We start from the raw sequence: 23852 nt of genomic DNA on the forward strand, positions 1-23852 counted from the left end.
TGGACTTTACTTCAAAGATAATATTTACTTTTAAAGTTGTAAACCATTGAATCATCAATTAATTAGAATTATCTTTTTCTTTATAAATAAAGTTTTTTGTCCCTACATATTTATGATTTGGAAATTTTCACCTGGAAAATTTCATTTTCAGTTGGATGCCTTGTCTTTAGTATAAAATTCAGTATTTCAATTTCAATATAATTTTTTGATTGATTTTTACCTGAAATTATGATAAAATAAGAAAAGTGAAAAATAGAGATAAACTTTAAGTACAATGTTATTTGTGCTTAATAATAAAATCAAGAAAGTAAAATATCTAAAATAATTATAACTATTTAAATAAACAAAGTATCATGTAATGGGCGAAATATTCTTCTGGCTCGTTTTTGATTCTGGCAAGTTGTTTACAGGTTCTGAAGTTCAGTTTACTCATCTCTAACATGAGGTTGAACTAGGTATGGCTTGTTTGGCTGAACTCTGTAAAGCTGGTCAAAAAAGTTGCATTTGCATTCTCCTTCCTGTTACTGTATACAATAGAATCCTTCCTGTTTCTACCATGAGATTCAGAACACAGTCTCTGACCTTTCTGAATAGTTTCCAAGTCTCCTTTTTCTCCTGAAGCCTTCTCATAAACGGCTCTACCATGCACCCTGCTTGTCAACACCAAACTCGAAGTATACCTGATGTCATCCCTTCCTTTACCATCTTCCTACCTGTATCCAATCTGTAGCTCAACCATATCAAACTTGAGAAATCTCTCTAATGCATCCATTCTGCTCATTCTCTATAATAACCACTCTAGGTCAAACCACGGCCAAACCCATCAGTTCAGTTCAATATTTTGATGGATCCCTAATGTGTCTGCATATTTCCACTTCCCCCTTCTACCATCTGTTCTCTAGAAAGCAAAGAAAGTAATCACCAAAAAAAGAAAAAGAAAAAGAAAACAGGAAAGGAATAACATCAGGTCAATGCCCTAGAAAAATCTTGCAGAAGCTTCCCAATACTTGTGCAAGAAAGCTCACACCCCATATTCGGACCTCCTAACTCTAAATGTGTGTATAACCTCATGTCATGCATCCTTCACTTAATATGCTCCGGCCACCATGGACTTCTACTACTCATACACGCTGAACATTCTCCTGTTAGAAGGCCTTGTCATGTGTTCTTCTGGTTTCCTGGAAATCTCTTGTCATCTTCTCGTCTTTCAGGCCAGAGATTAATTTCCTCAAACAGGCCTTTCTTGATCCCACCTTATCTCACTTTACCTTCAACCTCTTTTAAAAATCTTCAATCTGATTTTTCTTCATACCATATAATATGTCAATATCTCGTCTATTTATGTGCTTACTAACTTATACTGAGGAGAGCCTTTTGAATAGAATCTCAATAGGCCGAGTTTCTACAACTATGTCCCCATACCTCAATTCCCAGCACTTGGCACAGGATCGAGGACAACAAACACTTACTGACTGGATAACGAACTACTTGTAAGATAAAATCAAACCTTGCGGAATTGCAGGCATATTCCCTTACTCTTATACTCCTATGCTTAAAGTGAAAATATATTCATGTTATATTGCTCCAAATGTCCACTTCCAGTTTCTACAGAAAGAGTGTTTGACAACTCCTCAATCAAAAGTAAGGTTCAACTCTGTTAGTTGAATGCACAGAACAGAAAGAAGCTTCACAGAATGCTTCTGTGTAGTGTTTAATTGAAGATATTCCTTTTTCCACTATTGGTCTCTTAGCGCTCCGAATTTCCACTTGCAGTTTCTGCAGAAAGAGTGTTTCAGAACTGCTCAATCAAAAGTAAGGTTCAACTCTGAAAGCTGAATGCACAGAACAGAAAGAAGTTTCACAGAATGCCTCTGTGTAGTTTATATTTGAAGATATTCCTTTTTCCACTATTACCCTCTTAGCGCTGGGAACGTCCACTTGCATTTCCTATAGAAAGAGTGTTTCAGAACTGCTCAAGCAAATGTATGGTTTAACTCTGTTAGTTGAAGGCACAGATCAGAAAGAAGTTTCACAGAATGCTTCTGTGTAGTTTTTATTAAAAGATATTCCTTTTTCCAATATAGGCCTCTTAGCGCCCTGAATGTCCAATTGCAGTTTCTACAGAAAGAGCGTTTCAGAACAGCTCAATCAAAAGTAAGGTTCAACTCTGTTAGTTGAATGCACAGAACAAAATGAAGTTTCACAGAATGCTTCCGTGTAGTTTTTATTTGAAGATATTCCTTTTTCCAATATAGGCCTCTTAGCGCTCCGAATATCCACTTGCAGTTTCAACAGAAAGAGTGTTTCAGAACTGCTCAATCAAAAGTAAGGTTCAACTCTGAAAGCTGAATGCACAGAACAGAAAGAAGTTTCACAGAATGCCTCTGTGTAGTTTATATTTGAAGATATTCCTTTTTCCACTATTACCCTCTTAGCGCTGGGAACGTCCACTTGCATTTCCTATAGAAAGAGTGTTTCAGAACTGCTCAAGCAAATGTATGGTTTAACTCTGTTAGTTGAAGGCACAGATCAGAAAGAAGTTTCACAGAATGCTTCTGTGTAGTTTTTATTAAAAGATATTCCTTTTTCCAATATAGGCCTCTTAGCGCCCTGAATGTCCAATTGCAGTTTCTACAGAAAGAGCGTTTCAGAACAGCTCAATCAAAAGTAAGGTTCAACACTGTTAGTTGAATGCACAGAACAAAATGAAGTTTCACAGAATGCTTCCGTGTAGTTTTTATTTGAAGATATTCCTTTTTCCAATATAGGCCTCTTAGCGCTCCGAATATCCACTTGCAGTTTCTACAGAAAGAGTGTTTCAGAACTGCTCAATCAAAAGTAAGGTTCAACTCTGTTAGTTGAATGCACAGAACGGAAAGAAGTTTCACAGAATGCTTCTGTGTAGTTTATATTTGAAGATATTCCTTTTTCCACTATTACCCTCTTAGCGCTCCGAATGTCCACTTGCAGTTTCTACAGAAAGAATGTTTCAGAACTGCTCAATCAAAAGTAAGATTCAACTCTGTTAGTTGAATGCACAGAACAGAAAGAGGTTTCACAGAATGCTTCTGTGTAGTATTTCATTGAAGATATTCATTTTCCCACTATAGGCCTCTTAGTGCTCCGAAAGTCCACTTGCAGTCTCTACAGAAAGAGTGTTTCAGAACGGCTCAACCAAAGTTAGGTTCAAATCCGTTAGTTGAATGCATGGAACAGAAAGAAGTTTCACAGAATGTTTCTGTGTAGATTTATTGGAAGATATTTGTTTTTCCACTATACGCCTCTTAGCGATCCGAATGTCCACTTGCAGTTTCTACGGAAAGAGTGTTTCAGAACTACTCAATGAAAAGTGAGACAAACTCTGTTAGTTGAAGGCAGAGAAGAGAAAGAAGTTTCAGAAAAGGTTTCTGTGTAGTTTTTATTTGGAGATATTCCTTTTTCCACTATAGGCCTCTTAGAGCTCAAATGTCCACCTGCATTTTCTACAGAAAGAGTGTTTCAGAACTGCTCCATCAAAAGTATGGTTTAAATTTGTTAGTTGAATGCACAGATCAGAAAGAAGTTTCACAGAATGCTTCCTTGTAGTTTTTATGTGTAGATATTCCTTTTTCCAATATAGGCCTCTTAACGCTCCGAATGTCCACTTGCAGTTTCTTCAGAAAGAGAGTTTCAGAACTGCTCAATCAAGAGTAAGGTTCAACTCTGTTAGTTGAATGCACAGAACAGAAAGAAGTTTCACAGAATGCTTCTGTCAAGTTTTATTTGAAGATATTTGTTTTTGCACTTTATGCCAATTAGCGCTCCGAATGTCCACTTGCAGTTTCTATAGAAAGAGTATTTCAGAACTGCTGAATCAAAAGTAAGGCTCAACTCTGTTAGTTGAATGCAGAGAACAGAAAGAAGTTTCAGAGAATGCTCCTGTGTAGTTTTTATTTGGAGATATTCCTTTTTTCACTATAGGCCAATTAGCGGTCCTAACGTCCACTTGCAGTTTCTACAGAAAGAGTGTTTCAGAACTGCTCAATCAAAGGTAAGGTTCAACTCTGTTAGTTGAATGCACAGAACAAAATGAAGTTTCACAGAATGCTTCTGTGTAGTTTTTATTTGAAGATATTCCTTTTTCCACTGTAGACGTTATAACGCTCTGAATGTCCACTTGCAGTTTGTACAGAAAGAGTGTTTCAGAACTGCTGAATCAAAAGTAAGGCTCAACTCTGTTAGTTGAATGCAGAGAACAGAAAGAAGTTTCAGAGAATGCTTCTGTGTAGTTTTTATTTGGAGATATTCCTTTTTCCACTATAGGCCTCTTAGCGGTCCGAATGTTCACTTGCAGTTACTACATAAAGAGTGTTTCAGTACTGCTCAATCAAAGGTAAGGTTCAACTCTGTTAGTTGATTGCACAGAACAAAATGAAGTTTCACAGAATGCTTCGGTGGAGTTTTTATTTGAAGATATTCCTTTTTCCACTCTAGGCCTCTTAGCCCTCCGAATTTCCACTTGCAGTTTCTACAGAAAGAGTGTTTCAGAACTGCTCAATCAAAAGTGAGATTCAACTCTGGTAGTTGAATGCACAGAACAGAAAGAAGTTTCACAGAATGCTTCTGTGTACTTTATATGTGAAGATATTCCTTTTTCCACAATTACCCTCTTAGCGCTCCGAATGTCAACTTGCATTTTCTACTGAAAGACTGTTTAAGAACTGCTAAATCAAAAATATGGTGTAACTCTGTTAGTTTAATGCACAGATCAGAAAAGAGTTTCACAGAATGCTTCTGTGTAGTTTTAATTTCAAGATATTCCTTTTTCCAATATAGGCCTCTTAGCGCTCCGAACGTCCAATTGCAGTTTCTACAGAAAGAGTGTTTCCGAACGGCTCAATCAAAAGTAAGGTTCAAGTCTGTTAGTTGAATGCACAGAACAGAAAGAAGTTTCACAGAATGCTTCTGTCCAGTTTTATTTGAAGATATTTGTTTTTCCACTTTACGCCTCTAAGCGCTCCGAATGTCCCCTTGCAGTTTCAACAGAAGGAGTGTTTCAGAACTGCTGAATCCAAAGTAAGGTTCAACTCTGCTAGTTGAATGCACAGAACAGAAAGAAATTTCACAGAATGCTTCTGTGTAGTTTATATTTTAAGAGATTCCTTTTTCCACAATTACCGTCTTAGCGCTCTGAATGTCCACTTGCATTTTCTGCTGAAAGACTCTTTCAGAACTGCACAATCAAAACTATGGTTTAACTCCATTAGTTGAAGGCACAGATCAGAAAAGAGTTTCACAGAATGCTTCAGTGTAGTTTTTATTTGAAGATATTCCTTTTTCCAATATATGCCTCTTAGCGCTCAGAATGTCCAATTGCAGTTTCTGCAGAAAGAGTGTTTCAGAACAGCTCAATCAAAAGTAAGTTTCAACTCTGTTAGTTGAATGCACAGAACAAAATGAAGTTTCACAGAATGCTTCCATGTAGTTTTTATTAGAAAATATTCCTTTTTCCAATATAGGCCTCTTAGCTCTCTGAAGGTCCACTTGCAGTTTCCACAGAAAGAGTGTTTCAGAACTGCTCAATCAAAAGTAAGGTTCAGCTCTATTAATTGAATGCCCAAAATAGAAAGAAGTTTCACAGAATGATTCTGGGTAGTTTATATTTGAAGATATTAATTTTTCCACTATTACCCTCTTAGCGCTCCGAATGTCCACTTGCAGTTTCTACAGAAAGAATGTTTCAGAACTGCTCAATCAAAGTAAGATTCAACTTTGTTAGTTGAATGCACAGAACAGAAAGAAGTTTCACAGAATGCTTCTGTGTAGTATTAATTGAAGATATTCGTTATTCCACTATAGGCCTCTTAACTCTCCGAAAGTCCACTTGCAGTTTCTACAGAAAGAGTGTTTCAGAACGGCTCAATCAAAAGTAAGGTTCAACTCTGTTAGTTGAATGCAAGGAACAGAAAGAAATTTCACAGAATGTTTCTGTGTAGTTTTATTTGAAGATATTTATTTTTCCACTATACGCCTCTTAGCAATGCGAATGTCCACGTTCAGTTTATACAGAAAGAGTGTTTCAGAACTACTCAATGAAAAGTAAGACAAACTCTGTTAGTTGAATGCAGAGAAGACAAAGAAGTTTCAGAGAATTCTTCTGTGTAGTTTTAATTTGGAGATATTCCTTTTTCCACTGTAGGCCTGATAGCGCTCAACTGTCCACCTGCATTTTCTACAGAAAGGGTGTTTCAGAACTGCTCAATCAAAAGTATGGATTAACTCTTTTACTTGAATGCACAGATCAGAAAGAAGTTTCACAGAATGCTTCTGTGTAGTTTTTATGTGTAGATATTCCTTTTTCCAATATAGGCCTCTTAGCGCTCTGAATGTCAAATTGCAGTTTCTACAGAAAGAGTGTTTCAGAACGGCTCAATCAAAAGTAAGGTTCAACTCTGTTAGTTGAATGCACAGAATAGAAAGAAGTTTCACAGAATGCTTCTGTCTAGTTTTGTTTGAAGATATTTGTTTTTCCACTTTACGCCTCTTAGCGCTCCGAATGTCCACTTGCAGTTTCTACAGAAAGAGTGTTTCAGAACTGAAGAATCAAAAGTAAGGCTCAACTCTGTTAGTTGAATGCAGAGAACAGAAAGAAGTTTCAGAGAATTCTTCTGTGTAGTTTTTATTTGGAGATATTCCTTTCTCCACTATAGGTCTCTTAGCGGTCCGAATGTCCACTTGCAGTTTCTACATAAAGAGTGTTTCAGAACTGCTCAACAAAGGTAAGGTTCAACTCTGTTAGTTGAATGCACAGAACAAACTGATGTTTCACACAATGCTTCTGTGTAGTTTATATTTGAAGATATTCCTTTTCCCACTCTAGGCCTCTTAGAGCTCCGAATGTCCAATTGCAGTTTCTACAGAAAGAGAGTTTCAGAACGGCTCAATCAAAAGAAAGGTTCAACTCTGTTAGTTGAATGCACAGAACAGAAAGAAGTATCACAGAATGATTCAGTGTAGTATTAATTTGAAGATGTTCCTTTTTCCACTATTACCCTATTAGCGCTCCGAATGTAAACTTGCAGATTCTACAGAAAGGGTGTTTAAGAACTGCTCCTTCAAAAGTAAGGCTCAACTCTGTTAGTTGAATGCAGGGAACAGAAAGAAGTTTCAGAGAATGCTTCAGTGTAGTTTTTATTTGGAGATATTACTTTTTCCAGTATTACCATCTTATCGCTCCGAATGTCCACTTGCATTTTCTACAGAGAGGGTTTAAGAACTGCTCAATCAAAAGCATGGTTTAAATGTGTTAGCTGAATGCACAGATCAGAAAGAAGTTTCACAGAATGCTTCTGTGTAGTATTTATTTGGAGATATTCATTTTTCCAATATAGGACTCTTAGCATTCAGAATGTCTAATTGCACAATGTACAGAAAGAGTGATTCAGAACTGCTCCTTCAAAAGTAAGGCTCAACTCTGTTAGTTGAATGCACGGAACAGAAAGAACTTTCAGAGAATGCTTCTGTGTAGTTTATATTTGAAGATATTCGTTTTTCCACTATTACCATCTTAGTGCTCCGAATGTCCACTTGCATTTTCTACAGAAAGAGTGTTTCAGAACTGCTCAAATAAAAGTATAGTTTATATCTGTTAGCTGAATGGACACATCAGAAAGAAGTTTCACAGAATGCTTCGGTGTAGTTTTTATTTGAAGATATTCTTTTTCCCAATATACGCCTCTTAGCGCTCAGAATGTCCAATTGCAGTTCCTACAGAAAGAGGGTGTCAGAACGGCTCAATCAAAAGTAATGTTCTACTCTGTTAGTTGAACGCACAGAACAGAAAGAAGTTTCACAGAATGCTTATGTGAAGTTTATATTTGAACATATTCCTTTTTCCATGGTTACCCTATTAGCGCTCCGAATGTCCACTTGCATTATCTACAGAAGGAGTGTTCAGAACTCCTCAATCAAAAGTATATTTTAATTCTGTTAGTTGAGTACACAGATCAGAAAGAAGTTACACAGAATGCTTCTGTGTAGTTCTCATTTGAAGATATTCCTTTTTCCAATATAGGCCTCTTAGCGCTCAGAATGTCCAATTGCAGTATCTACAGAAAGCGTGTTTCAGAACTGCTCAATCAAAAGTAAGGTCCAACTCGGTTAGTTGAATGCACGGAACAGAAAGAAGTTTCAGAGAATGCTTCTATGTAGTTTATATTTGAAGGTATTCCTTTTTCCACTATTACCCTCTTAGCGCTCCGAATGTCCACTTGCATTTTCTACAAAAAGAGTGTTTCAGAACTGCTCAAACAAAAGTATGGTTTAAATTTGTTAGCTGAATGCACAGATCAGAAACAATTTTCACAGAATGCTTCTTTGTAGTTTTTATTTGAAGATATTCTTTTTCGAAATATAGGCCTCTTAGCGCTCAGAATGTTCAATTGCAGTTTCTACATAAAGAGTGTTTCAGAAAGGCTCAATCAAAACTAAGGTTCAACTCTGTTAGTTGAATGCACAGAACAGAAAGAAGTTTCACAGAATACTTCTGTGTAGTATTTATTTGAATATATTCCATTTTCCACTATTAACCTCTTAGCGCTCCGAATGTCCACTTGCAGTTTCTACAGAAAGAGTGTTTCAGAACTGCTCCTTCAAAAATAAAGCTCAACCCTGTTAGGTAAATACAGAGAACAGGAAGAAGTTTCAGAGAATGCTTCTGTGTAGTTTTTATTTGGAGATATTTCTTTTTCCACTATTAGAAACTTAGTGCTCCGAATGTCCACTTGCACTTTCTACAGAAAGAGTGTTTGAGAACTGCTCAATCAAAAGTATTGTTTAACTCTGTTAGCTGAATGCACAGATCAGAAAGAAGTTTCACAGAATGCTTCTGTGTAGTTTTTATTTGAAGATAGTCCTTTTTCCAATATAGGCCTCTTAGCACTCAGAATGTCCGATTGCAGTTTCTACAGAAACAGTGTTTCAGAACGGCTCAATCAAAGTAAGACTCAACTCTATTAGTTGAATACAGAGAACAGGAAGAAGTTTCAGAGAATGCTTCTGTGTAGTTTTTATTTGGAGATAATTCTTTCTCCACTATTACCCTCTTAGCGTTCCGAATGTCCACTTGAATATTCTACAGAAAGAGTGTTTCAGAACTGCTCAATCAAAAGAATGGTTTAACTCTGATAGCTGAATGCACAGATCGGACAGAAGTTTCACAGAATGGTTCTGTGTAGTTTTTATTTGAAGATATTCTTTTTCCCAATATAGGCCTCTTAGCGCTCAGAATGTCCAATTGCAGATTCTACAGAAAGTGTTTCAGTATGGCTCAATCAAAAGTAAGGTTCAACTCTGTTAGTTGAATGCACAGAAGAGAAAGAAGTTTCACAGAATTCTTCTGTGTATTTTATATTTGAATATATTCCTTTTTCCACTATTACCCTGTTAGCGCTCCGAATGTCCACTTGCATTTTCTACAGAAAGAGTGTTCGGAACTGCTCAATCAAAAGTATGCTTTAACTCTGTTAGTTGAATGCACAGATCAGAAAGTAGTTTCACAGAATGCATCTGTGTAGTTTTTATTTGAAGATATTCTTTTTCCCAATATATGCCTCTTAGCGCTCAGTATATCCAATTGCAGTTTCTACAGAAAGAGAGTTTCAGAACGGCTCAATCAAAAGTAAGGTTCAACTCTGTTAGTTGAATGCACAGAACAGAAAGAAGTTTCAGAGAATGCTTCTGTGTAGTTTATATTTGAATATATTCATTTTTCCAGTATTACATTCTTAGCGTTCTGAATGTCCACTTGCATTTTCTACAGAAACAGTGTTCAGAACTGCTCAATCAAAAGTGTGGTTTAACTCTGTTAGTTCAATGCACAGATTAGAAAGCAGTTTCACAGAATTATTCTGTGTAGTATTTGTTTGAAGATATTCCTTTTCCAATATAGGACTATTAGCGCTCATAATGTCCAATTGCAGTATCTACAGAAAGAGATTTTCAGAACTGCTCAATCAAAAGTAAGGTTCAACACTGTTAGTTGAATGCACTGAACAGAAAGATGTTTCGGAGAATGCTTCTGAGTAGTTGAGTAGTTTATATTTGAAGCTATTCCTTTTTCCACTATTACCCTCTTAGCGCTCCGAATGTATAGTTGCATTTTCTACAGAAAGAGGGTTTCGGAATGCCTGAATGAAAAGTAAGGTTGAACTCTTTTAGTTGAATGCACAGAACAGAAAGAAGTTTCACAGAATGCTTTTGTGTAGTATTTATTTGATGATATTTCTTTTTCCACTATTACAATCTTAGCGCTCCGAATGTCCACTTAGAGTTTCTACAGAAAGAGTGTTCAAAAAGGCTCAAACAAGAGTACAGTTTTACTCTGTTAGTTGAATGCACAGATCAGAAAGAAGTTTCACAGAATGCTTCTGTGTAGTTTTTATTTGTAGATAATCTTTTTCCCAATATAGGACTCTTAGCGCTCAGAATGTCCAATTGCAGTTTCTACAGAAAGAGTGTTTCAAAACGGCTCAATCAAAAGTATGGTTTAACTCTGTTAGCTGAATGCACAGATCAGAAAGTAGTTTCACAGAATGCATCTGTGTAGTTTTTATTTGAAGATATTCTGTTTCCCAATATAGGCCTCTTAGGGCTCAGTATATCCAATTGCAGTTTCTACAGAAAGAGAGTTTCAGAGCGGTTCAATCAAAAGTAAGGTTCAACTCTGTTAGTTGAATGCACAGAACAGAAAGAAGTTTCAGAGAATGCTTCTGTGTAGTTTATATTTGAATATATTCATTTTTCCAGTATTACATTATTAGCGTTCTGAATGTCCACTTGCATTTTCTACAGAAACAGTGTTCAGAACTTCTCAATCAAAAGTGTGGTTTAACTCTGTTAGTTCAATGCACAGATCAGAAAGTAGTTTCACAGAATTATTCTGTGTAGTTTTTGTTTGAAGATATTCCTTTTCCAATATAGGACTATTAGCGCTCATAATGTCTAATTGCAGTATCTACAGAAAGAGATTTTCAGAACTGCTCAATCAAAAGTAAGGTTCAACACTGTTAGTTGAATGCACTGAACAGAAAGATGTTTCGGAGAATGCTTCTGAGTAGTTGAGTAGTTTATATTTGAAGCTATTCCTTTTTCCACTATTACCCTCTTAGCGCTCTGAATGTATAGTTGCATTTTCTACAGAAAGAGGGTTTCGGAACGCCTCAATCAAAAGTAAGGTTGAACTCTTTTAGTTGAATGCACAGAACAGAAAGAAGTTTCACAGAATGCTTCTGTGTAGTATTTATTTGATGATATTTCTTTTTCCACTATTACAATCTTAGCGCTCCGAATGTCCACTTAGAGTTTCTACAGAAAGAGTGTTCAAAAAGGCTCAATCAAGAGTACAGTTTTACTCTGTTAGTTGAATGCACAGATCAGAAAGAAGTTTCACAGAATGCTACTGTGTAGTTTTTATTTGTAGATAATATTTTTCCCAATATAGGACTCTTAGCGCTCAGAATGTCCAATTGCAGTTTCTACAGAAAGAGTGTTTCAGAACGGCTCAATCAAAAGTAAGGTTCAACTCAGTTAGTTGAATGCACAAAACATAAAGAAGTTTCACAGAATGTTTCTGTGTAGTTCATATTTGAATATATTCCTTATTCCAGTATTACCCTCTTAGGGCTCCGAATGTCCACTTGCATTTTCTACAGAAAGAGTGTTCAGAACTGCTCAATGAAAAGTATGGTTTTACTATGTTATTTGAATGCATAGATCAGAAAGAAGTTTCACAGAATGCTTCTCTGTAGTTTTTATTTGTAGATATTATTTTCCCAATATAGGCCTCTTAGCGCTCACAATGTCCAACTGCAGTTTCTACAGAAAGAGTGTTTCAGAACGGCTCAATCAAAAGTAAGGTTCAACTCTGTTAGTTGAATGCACAGAACAGAAAGAAGGTTCATACAATGCTTCTGTGTAGTTTATATTTGAAGATATTCGTTTTTCCACTATTACCCACTTAGCGCTCCGAATGTCCAGGTGCATTTTCTACAGAAACAGTGTTTCAGAACTGCTTAATCAAAAGTATGGTTTAACTCTGTTAGCTGAATGCACAGATCAGAAAGAATTTTCACAGAATGCTTCTGTGTAGTTTATATTTGAATATATTCCTTTTTCCACTGCTACCCTCTTAGCGCTCCAAATGTCCAGTTGCATTTTCTACAGAAAGAGTGTTCAGAACTGCTCAATGAAAACTATGGTTTAACTCTGTTAGCTGAATGCACAGATCAGAAAGATGTTTCACAGAATGCTTCTGTGTAGTTTTCTTTGAAGATATTCTTTTTCCCAATATAGGCCTCTAAGCGCTCCGATTGTCCAATTTCAGTTTCTACAGAAAGAGTGTTTCAGAATGGCTCAATCGAAAGTAAGGTTGAAATCTGTTATTTGAATGCACAGAACAGAAAGTAATTTCACAGAATGCTTCTCTGTAGTTCATATTTGAAGATATTCCTTTTTCCACTATTACCCTCTTAGAGCTCCGAAAGTCCACTTGCATTTTCTACAGAAAGAGTGTTCAAAACTGCTCAATCAAAAGTAAGGTTCAATACTGTTATTTGAATGCACAGAACAGAAAGAAGTTTCAGAGAATGCTTCTGTGTAGTTTATGTTTGAAGATATTCCTTTTTCCACTATTACCCTCTTAGCGCTCCGAATGTCCACTGGCAGATTCTACACAAAGAGAGTTTCAGAACTGCTCCTTCAAAAGTAAGGCTCAACTTTGTTAGTTGAATGCAGAAAACAGAAAGGAGTTTCAGAGAATGCTTCTTTGTAGTTTTTATTGGGAGGTATTCCTTTTTCCACTATTACAATCTTAGCGCTCCGAATGTCAACTTGCATTTTCTACAGAAAGAGTCTTTCCTAACTGCACAACCAAAAGAATGCTTTAACTCTGTTAGCTGAATGCACAGATCAGAAATAAGTTCCACAGAATGTTTCTGTGTATTCTTTATTTGAAGATATACTTTTCCCAATATAGGCCTCTTAGCGCTCAGAATGTCCAATTGCAATTTCTACAGAAAGAGTGTTTCAGAACGGCTAAATCAAAAGTAAGGTTCAACACTGTTAGTTGAATGCACAGAACAGAAAGAAGTTTCACAGAATGCTTCTGTGTAGTTTATATTTGAATATATTCTTTTTCCACTATTAACCTCTTAGCGCTCCGAATGTCCAATTGCATTTTCTACAGAAAGAGTGTTCAGAACTGCAAAATCAAAAGTATGGTTTAACTCTGTTAGCTGGACGAACATATTAGAAATATGTTTCACAGAATGCTTCTGTGTTGTTTTAATTTGAAGATATTCTTTTTCCCAATATAGGCCTCTTAGCGCTCAGAATGTCCAATTGCAGTTTCTACAGAAAGAGTGTTTCAGAATGGCTCCCTCAAAAGTAAGGTTCAACTCAGTTAGTTGAATGCACAGAAGAGAAAGAAGTTTCACAGAATGCTTCTGTGTAGTATTTAGTTGAATATATTGCTTTTTCCACTATTACCCTCTTAGCGCTCCGAATGTACACTTGCAATTACTACAGAAAGAGTGTTTCAGAACTGCTCCTTCAAAAGTAAGGCTCAACGCTGTTAGTTGAATGCAGAGAACAGAAAGGAGTTTCAGAGAATTCTTCTGTGTAGTTTTCATTTGGAGATATTCCTTTTTCCACATTTACCCTCTTAGCGCACCGAATGTCCACTTGCATTTTCTACACAAAGGGGGTTTCAGAACGGCTCAATCAAAAGGAAGTTTCAACTCTGTTACTTGAATGCACAGAACAGCAAGAAGTTTCACAGAATGCTTCTGTGTAGTTTTTATTTGAAGGTATTGGTTTTTCCAATATGAGATTCTTAGCACTCAGAATGTCCAATTGCAGTATCTACAGAAAGAGTGTTTCAGAACTGCTCAATCAAATGTAAGGTTCAACTCTGTTAGTTGAATGTACGGAACAGAAAGAAGTTTCAGAGAATGATTCTGTTTTGTTTATATTTGAAGATATTCCTTTTTCCACTATTACCCTCTTAGTGCTCCGAATGTCCACTTGCAGGTTCTACAGATAGAGTGTTTCAGAACTGCTCCTTCCTAAGTAACGCTCAACTCTGTTAGTTGAATGCACGGAACAGAAAGAAGTTTCAGAGAATGTTTCTGTGTAGTTTATATTTGAAGATATTCCTTTTTCCACTATTACCATCTTAGCGCTCCGAATGTCCACTTGCATTTTCTACAGAAAGAGAGTTTCAGAACGACTCAATCAATGTAAGGTTCAACTCTGTTACTTGAACGCACAGAACAGCAAGAAGTTTCACAGAATGCTTCTTTATAGTTTATATTTGAATATATTCCTTTTTCCACTATTACCCTCTTAGCGCTCCGAATGTCCACTTGCATTTTGTACAGAAGGAGTGTCCAGAACTCCTCAATCAAAAGTATGGTTTAACTCTGTTAGTTGAATGCACAGATCAGAAAAAAGTTTCACAGAATGCTTCTGTGTACTTTTTATTTGAAGGTATTCGTTTTTGCAATACAGGACTCTTAGGGCTCAGAATGTCCAATTGCAGTATCTACAGAAAGAGTGTTTCCGAACTGCTCAATCAAAAGTAAGGTTCAACACTGTTAGTTGAATGAACGGAACAGAAAGAAGTTTCAGAGAATGCTTCTGTGTAGTTTGTATTTGAAGATATTCCTTTTTCCGCTATTATCCTCTAAGAGCTCCGAATGTCCACTTGCATTTTCTACAGAAAGAGTATTTCCGAACTGCTCAATCAAAAGTATGGTTTAACTCTGTTAGCTGAATGCACAGATCAGTACGAAGTTTCACAGAATGTTTCTGTGTAGTTTTTATTTGAAGATAGTCTTTTTTCCAGTATAGGCCTCTCAACGCTCCGAATATCCAATTGCAGTTTCTACAAAAAGAGTGTTTCAGAACGGCTCAATCAAATGTAAGGTTCAACTCTCTTAGTTGAATGCACAGAACAGAAAGAAGTTTCACAGAATGCTTCTGTGTAATATTTATTTGAAGATATTACATTTTCCACTATTACCCTCTTAGCATTCCGAATGTCCACTTGCAGTTTCTACGTAAAGAGTGTTTCAGGACTGCTCCTTCAAAAATAAGGCTCAACTCTGTTAGTTGGAAGCAGAGAACAGAAAGAAGTTTCAGAGAATGCCTCTGTGTAGTTTTTATTTGAAGATAATCCTTTTTCCACTATTACAAATTTAGCGCACCGAATGTCCACTTGCATTTTCTACAGAAAGAGTGTTCCAGAACTGCTCAATCAAGAGTATCTTTTAACTCTGTTAGTTGAATGCACAGATCAGAAATAAGTTTCACAGAATGCATCTGTGTAGTTTTTATTTGAAGATATTCTTTATACCAATATAGGCCTCATAGCGCTCGGTATGTTAAATTTCAGTTTCTACAGAAAGACTGTTTCAGAACGGCTCAATCAAAAGTAAGGTTCAACTCTGTTAGTTGAATGCACAGAACAGAATGTAGTTTCACAGAATGCTACTGTGTAGTTTATATTTGAAGATATTCCTTTTTCCACGATTACCTTCCTAGAGCTGCGAATGTCCACTTGCATTTTCTACAGAAAGCGTCTTCAGAACTGCTCAATCAAAAGTATGGTTTAAATCTGTTAGTTGAATGCACAGATCAGAAAGAAGTTTCACAGAATTCTTCTGTGTAGTTTTTATTTGAAGATATTCATTTTTCCAATATAGGACTCTTAGCGCTCAGAATGTCCAATTGCAGTATCTACAGAAAGAGTGTTTCAGAACTGCTCAATAAATGTAAGGTTCAACACTTTTAGTTGAATGCATGGAACAGAAAGAAGTTTCGGAGAATGCTTCTGTATAGTTTATATTTCAAGATATATACTTCTTTCTGTTCTGTGCATTCAACTAACTGAGTTGAACCTTACTTTTGATTGAGCAGTTCAGAAACACTCTTTCTGTAGAAAATGCAAGTGGACATTCGGTGCGCTAAGAGGGTAATAGTGGAAAAAGGAATATATTCAAATATAAACTACACAGTAGCATTCTGTGAAACTACTTTCTGTTCTGTGCATTCAACTAACAGGGTTGAACCTTACTTTTGATTGAGCCGTTCTGAAACACTCTTTCTGTAGAAACTGCAATTGGACATTCAGAGCGCTAAGAGGCCTATATTGGGAAAAATAGTATCTTAAAATAAAATCTACACAGAAGCATTGTGTGAAACTTATTTCTGATATGTGCATTCAGCTAACAGAATTAATCCACAATATTGATTGCACAGTTCCGAACACACTTTCTGTAGAAAATGCAACTGGACATTCGGAGCGCTAAGAGGGTAATAGTGGAAAAAGGAACATATTCAAATATAAACTACACAGTAGCATTCTGTGAAACTTCTTTCTGTTCTGTGCATTCAACTAACAGAGTTGAACCTTACTTGTGATTGAGCCGTTCTGAAACACTCTTTCTGTAGAAACTGCAATTGGACATTCTAAGCGCTAAGAGGCCTACATTGGGAAAAAGAATATCTTCAAATAAAAAAATACACAGATGCATTCTGTGAAACTTATTTCTGATATGTAAATTCAGTTAACAGAGCTAAACCATATTTTTGATTGAGCAGTTATGAAACACTCTTTTTGTAGAAAATGCAAGTGGACATTCGGAGCTCTAAGATTATAATAGAGGAAAAAGTAATATCTCCAATTAAAATCTACACAGAAGCATTCTCTGAAACACCTTTCTGTTCTCCGCATTCAACTAACAGAGATGAGCCTTACTTTTGATTGAGCCGTTCTGAAACACTCTTTCTGCAGAAACTGCAATTGGACATTCTGAGCGCTAAGAGGCCTATATTGGGAAAAAAAATATCTTCAAATAAAAACTACACAGATGCATTCTGTGCAACTTATTTCTGATCTGTAAATTCAGTTAACAGAGCTAAACCATATTTTTGATTGAGCAGTTATGAAACACTCTTTTTGTAGAAAATGCAAGTGGACATTCGGAGCGCTAAGATTGTAATAGAGGAAAAAGGAATATCTCCAATTAAAAACTACACAGAAGCATTCTCTGAAACCCCTATCTGTTCTCCGCATTCAACTAACAGAGTTGAGCCTTACTTTTGAAGGAGCATTTCTGAAACATTCTTTGTGTAGAAACTGCGAGTGGACATTCGGAGCGCTAAGTGAGTAATAGTCAAAAAAGGAGTATCTTCAACTAAATACTACACAGAAGCATTCTGTGAAACTTCTTTCTGTTGTGTGCATTCAACTAAGAGAGTGGAACCTTACATTTGATTGAGCCGTTCTGAGACACTCTTTCTGTAGAAACTGCAATTGGACATTCTGAGCGCTAAGAGGCCTATATTGGGAAAAATAATATCTTCAAATAAAAACTACACAGAAGCATTGTTTGAAACCTATTTCTGATATGTGCATTCAGCTAACAGAGTTAAACCATACTTTTGATTGCGCAGTTCAAAACACTCTCTCTGTAGAAAATGCAAGTGGACATTCGGAGCGCTAAGAGGGTAATACTGGAAAAAGTAATATATTCAAATATAAAGTACACAGAAACATTCTGTGAAACATCTTTCTGTTCTGTGCATTCAACTGCCAGGGTTGAACCTTATTTTTGATTGAGCCGTTCTGAAACACTCTTTCTGTAGAAACTGCAATTGGACATTCTGAGCGCTAAGAGGCCTATATTGGGAAAAAGAATATGTACAAATAAAAACTACACAGCAACATTCTGTGAAACTTCTTTCTGTTCTGTTCATTCAACTAAAAGAGTTGAACGTTAGTTTTGATTGAGCCGTTCTGAAACACTCTTTCTGTAGAAAATGCAAGTGGAGATTCGGAGCGCCTAGAGGGTAATAGTGGAAAATGGAATATCTTCAAATATAAACTACACAGAATCATTCTGTGAAACTTCTTTCTGATCAGTGCATTCAGCTAACAGAGTTAAACCATAACTTTGATTGAGCAGTTCTGAACACTCTTTCTGTAGAAAATGCGACTGGACATTTGGAGCGCTAAGAGGGTAGTAGTGGAAAAAGGAATATATTCAAATATAAACTACACAGAAGCATTCCATGAAACTTCTTTCTGATCTGAGCATTCAGCTACCAGAGTTAAACCATACTTTTGATGAACAGTTTTGAAACACTTTGTCTGTAGAAAATGCAACTGGACATTCGGAGCGCTAAGTGGGTAATAGTGGAAAATGAATATGTTCAAATATAAACTACACAGAAGCATTGTATGAAACTTCTTTCTGTTCTGTGCATTCAACTAAAAGAGTTGAACTTTACTTTTGATTGAGCCGTTCTGAAACACTCCTTCTGTAGAAACTGCAATTGAACATTCTTAGCGCTAAGAGGCCTATATTCGGAAAAAGAATATCTACAAATAAAAACTACACAGAAGCATTCTGTGAAGCTTCTTTCTGTTCTGTGCATTCAACTAACAAAGTTGAACCTTACTTTTGATTGAGCCGTTCTGAAACACTCTTTCTGTAGAAACTGCAATTGGACATTCTGAGCGCTAAGAGGCATATATTGGGAAAAATAATATCTTCAAATAAAAACTACACAGAAGCATTGTGTGAATCTTATTTCTGATATGTGCATTCAGCTAACAGAGTTAAACCATACTTTTGATTGCGCAGTTCCGAACACTCTTTCAGTAGAAAATGCAAGTGGACATTCGGAGCGCTAAGAGGGTAATAGTGGAAAGAAGGAATATATTCAAATATAAACTACGCAGATGCATTCTGTGAAACTTCTTTCTGTTCTGTGCATTCAACTACCAGGTTTGAACCTTACTTTTGATTGAGCCTTTCTGAAACACTCTTTGTGTAGAAACTGCAAGTGGATATTCGGAGCGCTAAGTGGGTAATAGTCAAAAAAGGAATATCTTCAACTAAATTCTACACAGAAGCATTCTGTGAAACTTCTTTCTGTTCCGTGCATTCAACTAAAAGAGGTGAACCTTACTTTTCATTGAGCCGTTCTGAAACACTCTTTCTATAGAAACTGCAATTGGACATTCTGAGCGCTAAGAGGCCTATATTGGTAAAAAGAATATCTTCATAGAAACACTACACAGAAGAATTCTGTAAAACTTCTTTCTGATCTGTGCATTCAGCTAACACAGTTAAACCATACTTTTGATTGAGCAGTTCTGAAACACTCTTTCTGTAGAAAATGCAACTGGACATTTGGAGCGCTAATTGGGTAATAGTGGAAAAATTAATATCTTCAAATATAAACTACACAGAATAATTCTCTGAAACTTATTTCTGATCTGTGCATTCAGCTAACAGAGTTAAACCGTACTTTTGATTGAGCAGTTATGAACACTCTTTCTGTAGAAAATGCCACTGGATATTTGGAGCGCTAAGAGGGTAGTAGTGGAAAAAGGAATATATTCAAATATAAACTACACAGAAGCATTCTATGAAACTTCTTTCTGTTCTGTGCATTCAACTAACAGTGTTGAACCTTATTTTTGATTGAGCCATTCTGAAACACTCTTTTTGTAGAAAATGCAAGTGGATATTCGGAGCGCTAAGACGGTAATACTGGAAAAGGAATATATTCAAATATAAACTACACAGAAGCATTCTGTGAAACTTCTTTCTTTTCTGTGCACTCAACTAACTGAGTTGAACCTTACTTTTGATGGAGCCGTTCTGAAAAACTCTTTCTGTAGAAACTGCAATTGGACATTCTGAGCGCTAAGAGGCCTATATTGGGAAAAAGAATATCTTCAAATAAAAACTACAGAGAAGCATTCTGTGAAAATTATTTCTGATATGGGCATTCAACTAATAGAGTAAAACCATACTTTTGATTGAGCCGTTCTGAACACTCTTTTTGTAGAAAATGCAATTGGACATTCTGAGCGCTAAGGGGCCTATATTGGGAAAAAGAATATCTACACATAAAAACTACAGAGAAGCATTCTGTGAAAATTCTTTCTGTTCTGTGCATTCAAGTAAAAGTGTTGAAACTTAGTTTTGATTGAGCCGTTCTGAAACACTCTTTCTGTAGAAAATGCAAGTGGACATTCGGAGCGCTAAGATTGTAATAGTGGAAAAAGGAATATCTCCAAATAAAAACTACACAGAAGCATTCTCTGAAACTCCTTTCTGTTCTCTGCATTCAACTAAAAGAGCTGAGCTTTACTTTTGAAGGAGCAGTTCTGAAACACTCTTTGTGTAGGAACTGCCAGTGGACATTCGGAGCACTAAGACGGTAATAGTCGAAAAAGGAATATCTTCAACTAAATACTACACAGAAGCATTCTGTGTAACTTCTTTCTGTTCTGTGCATTCAACTAAAAGAGTTGAATCTTAGTTTTGATTGAGCCATTCTGAAACACTCTTTCTGTAGAAACTGCAATAGGACATTCTGAGCGCTAAGAGGCCTACATTGGGAAAAAGAATATCTTCAAATAAAAACTACACAGAGGAATTGTGTGAAACTTCTTTCTGTTCTGTTCATTAAACTAAAAGAGTTGAACCTTAGTTTAGATTGAGCCATTCTGAAACACTCTTTCTGTAGAAAATGCAAGTGGAGATTCGGAGCGCTAAGAGGGTAATAGTGGAAAAAGGAATGTCTCCAAATATAAACTACACAGAATCATTCTGTGAAAATTCTTTCTGATCTGTGCATTCAGCTAACAGAGTTAAACCATACTTTTGATTGAGCAGATCTGAACACTCTTTCTGTAGAAAATGCAACTGGACATTTCGAGCGCTTAGAGAGTAGTAGTGGAAAAAGGAATATATTCAAATATAAACTACACAGAAGCATTCTGTGAAACTTCTTTCTGATCTGAGCATTCAGCTAACAGAGTTAAACCATACTTTTGATTGAGCAGTTTTGAAACACTCTGTCTGTAGAAAATGCAACTGGACATTCGTAGCGCTAAGTGGGTAATAGTGGAAAAAAGAATATGTTCAAATATAAACTACACAGAAGCATTGTATGAAACTTCTTTCTGTTCTGTGCATTCAACTAACAGAGTTGAACCTTACTTTTGATTGAGCCTTTCTGAAACACTCTTTCTGTAGAAACTGCAATTGGACATTCTGAGCGCTAAGAGGCCTCTATTGGGAAAAATAATATCTTCAAATAAAAACTACACAGAAGCATTGTGTGAAACTTATTTCTGATATGTTCATTAAGCTAACAGAGTTAAACCATACTTTTGATTGCGCAGTTCTGAACACTCTTTCTGTAGAAAATGCAAGTGGACATTCGGAGCGCTAAGAGGGTAATAGTGGAAAAAGGAATATATTCAAATATAAACTACACAGTAGCATTCTGTGAAAATTCTTTCTGTTCTGTGCATTCAACTAACAGAGTTGAACCTTACAATTGATTGAGCCGTTCTGAAACACTCTTTCTGTAGAAACTGCAATTGGACATGCTAAGCGCTAAGAGGCCTACATTGCGAAAAAGAATATCTTAAAATAAAAACTACACAGATGCATTCTGTGAAACTTATTTCTGATCTGTAAATTCAGTTAACAGAGATAAAACATATTTTTGATTGAGCAGTTATGAAACACTCTTTTTGTAGAAAATGCAAGTGGAGATTCCGAGCGCTAAGAGGGTAATAGTGGAAAAAGGAATGTCTTCAAATATAAACTACACGGAATCATTCGGTGAAATTTCTTTCTGATCTGTGCATTCAGCTAACAGAGTTAAACCATACTTTTGATTGAGCAGATCCGAACACTCTTTCTGTAGATAATGCAACTGGACATTTGGAGCGCTAAGAGCGTAGTAGTGGAAAAAGGAATATATTCAAATATAAACTACACAGAAGCATTCTGTGAAACTTCTTTCTGATCTGAGCATTCAGCTAACAGAGTTAAACCATACTTTTTATTGAGCAGTTTTGAAACACTCTGTCTGTAGAAAATGCAACTGGACATTCGTAGCGCTAAGTGGGTAATAGTGGAAAAAAGAATATGTTCAAATATAAACTACACAGAAGCATTGTATGAAACTTCTTTCTGTTCTGTGCATTCAACTAACAGAGTTGAACCTTACTTTTGATTGAGCCGTTCTGAAACACTCTTTCTGTAGAAACTGCAATTGGACATTCTGAGCGCTAAGAGGCCTATATTGGGAAAAAGAATGTCTACAAATAAAAACTACACAGAAGAATTGTGTGAAACTTATTTCTGTTCTGTTTGTTCAACTAAAAGAGTTGAACATTAGTTTTGATTGAGCCGTTCTGAAACACTCTTTCTGTAGAAAATGCAAGTGGAGATTCGGAGAGCTAAGATGGTAATAGTGGAAAAAGGAATGTCTCCAAATATAAACTACACAGAATCATTCTGTGAAACTTCTTTCTGATCTGTGCATTCAGCTAACAGAGTTAAACCATACATTTGATTGAGCAGATATGAACACTCTTTCTGTAGAAAATGCAACTGGACATTTGGAGCGCTAAGAGCGTAGTAGTGGAAAAAGGAATATATTCAAATATAAACTACACAGAAGCATTCTCTGAAACTTCTTTCTGATCTGAGCATTCAGCTAACAGAGTTAAACCATACTTTTGATTGAGCAGTTTTGAAACACTCTGTCTGTAGAAAATGCAACTGGACATTCGTAGCGCTAAGTGGGTAATAGTGGAAAAAAGAATGTGTTCAAACATAAACTACACAGAAGCATTGTATGAAACTTCTTTCTGTTCTGTGCATTCAACTAACAGAGTTGAACCTTACTTTTGATTGAGCCTTTCTGAAACACTCTTTCTGTAGAAACTGCAATTGGACATTCTGAGCGCTAAGAGGCCTCTATTGGGAAAAATAATATCTTCAAATAAAAACTACACAGAAGCATTGTGTGAAACTTATTTCTGATATGTTCATTAAGCTAACAGAGTTAAACCATACTTTTGATTGTGCAGTTCTGAACCCTCTTTCTGTAGAAAATGCAAGTGGACATTCGGAGCGCTAAGAGGGTAATAGTGGAAAAAGGAATATATTCAAATATAAACTACATAGTAGCATTCTGTGAAAAGTCTTCCTGTTCTGTGCATTCAACTAACAGAGTTGAACCTTACTTTTGATTGAGCCGTTCTGAAACACTCTTTCTGTAGAAACTGCAATTGGACATGCTAAGCGCTAAGAGGCCTACATTGGGAAAAAGAATATCTACAAATAAAAACTACACAGATGCATTCTGTGAAACTTATTTCTGATCTGTAAATTCAGTTAACAGAGATAAAACATATTTTTGATTGAGCAGTTATGAAACACTCTTTTTGTAGAAAATGCAAGTGGAGATTCGGAGCGCTAAGAGGGTAATAGTGGAAAAAGGAATGTCTTCAAATATAAACTACACGGAATCATTCGGTGAAACTTCTTTCTGATCTGTGCATTCAGCTAACAGATTTAAAACATACTTTTGATTGAGCAGATCTGAACACTCTTTCTGTAGAAAATGCAACTGGACATTTGGAGCGCTAAGAGCGTAGTAGTGGAAAAAGTAATATATTCAAATATAAACTACACAGAAGCATTCTGTGAAACTTCTTTCTGATCTGAGCATTCAGCTAACAGAGTTAAACCATACTTTTGATTGAGCAGTTTTGAAACACTCTGTCTGTAGAAAATGCAACTGGACATTCGTAGTGCTAAGTGGGTAATAGTGGAAAAAAGAATATGTTCAAATATAAACTACACAGAAGCATTGTATGAAACTTCTTTCTGTTCTGTGCATTCAACTAACAGAGTTGAACCTTACTTTTGATTGAGCCGTTCTGAAAAACTCTTTCTGTAGAAACTGCAATTGGACATTCT

This window comes from Symphalangus syndactylus, chromosome 6 (assembly GCF_028878055.3).
Source record: "Symphalangus syndactylus isolate Jambi chromosome 6, NHGRI_mSymSyn1-v2.1_pri, whole genome shotgun sequence".
In the NCBI taxonomy this organism is placed as follows: Eukaryota; Metazoa; Chordata; class Mammalia; order Primates; family Hylobatidae; genus Symphalangus; species Symphalangus syndactylus.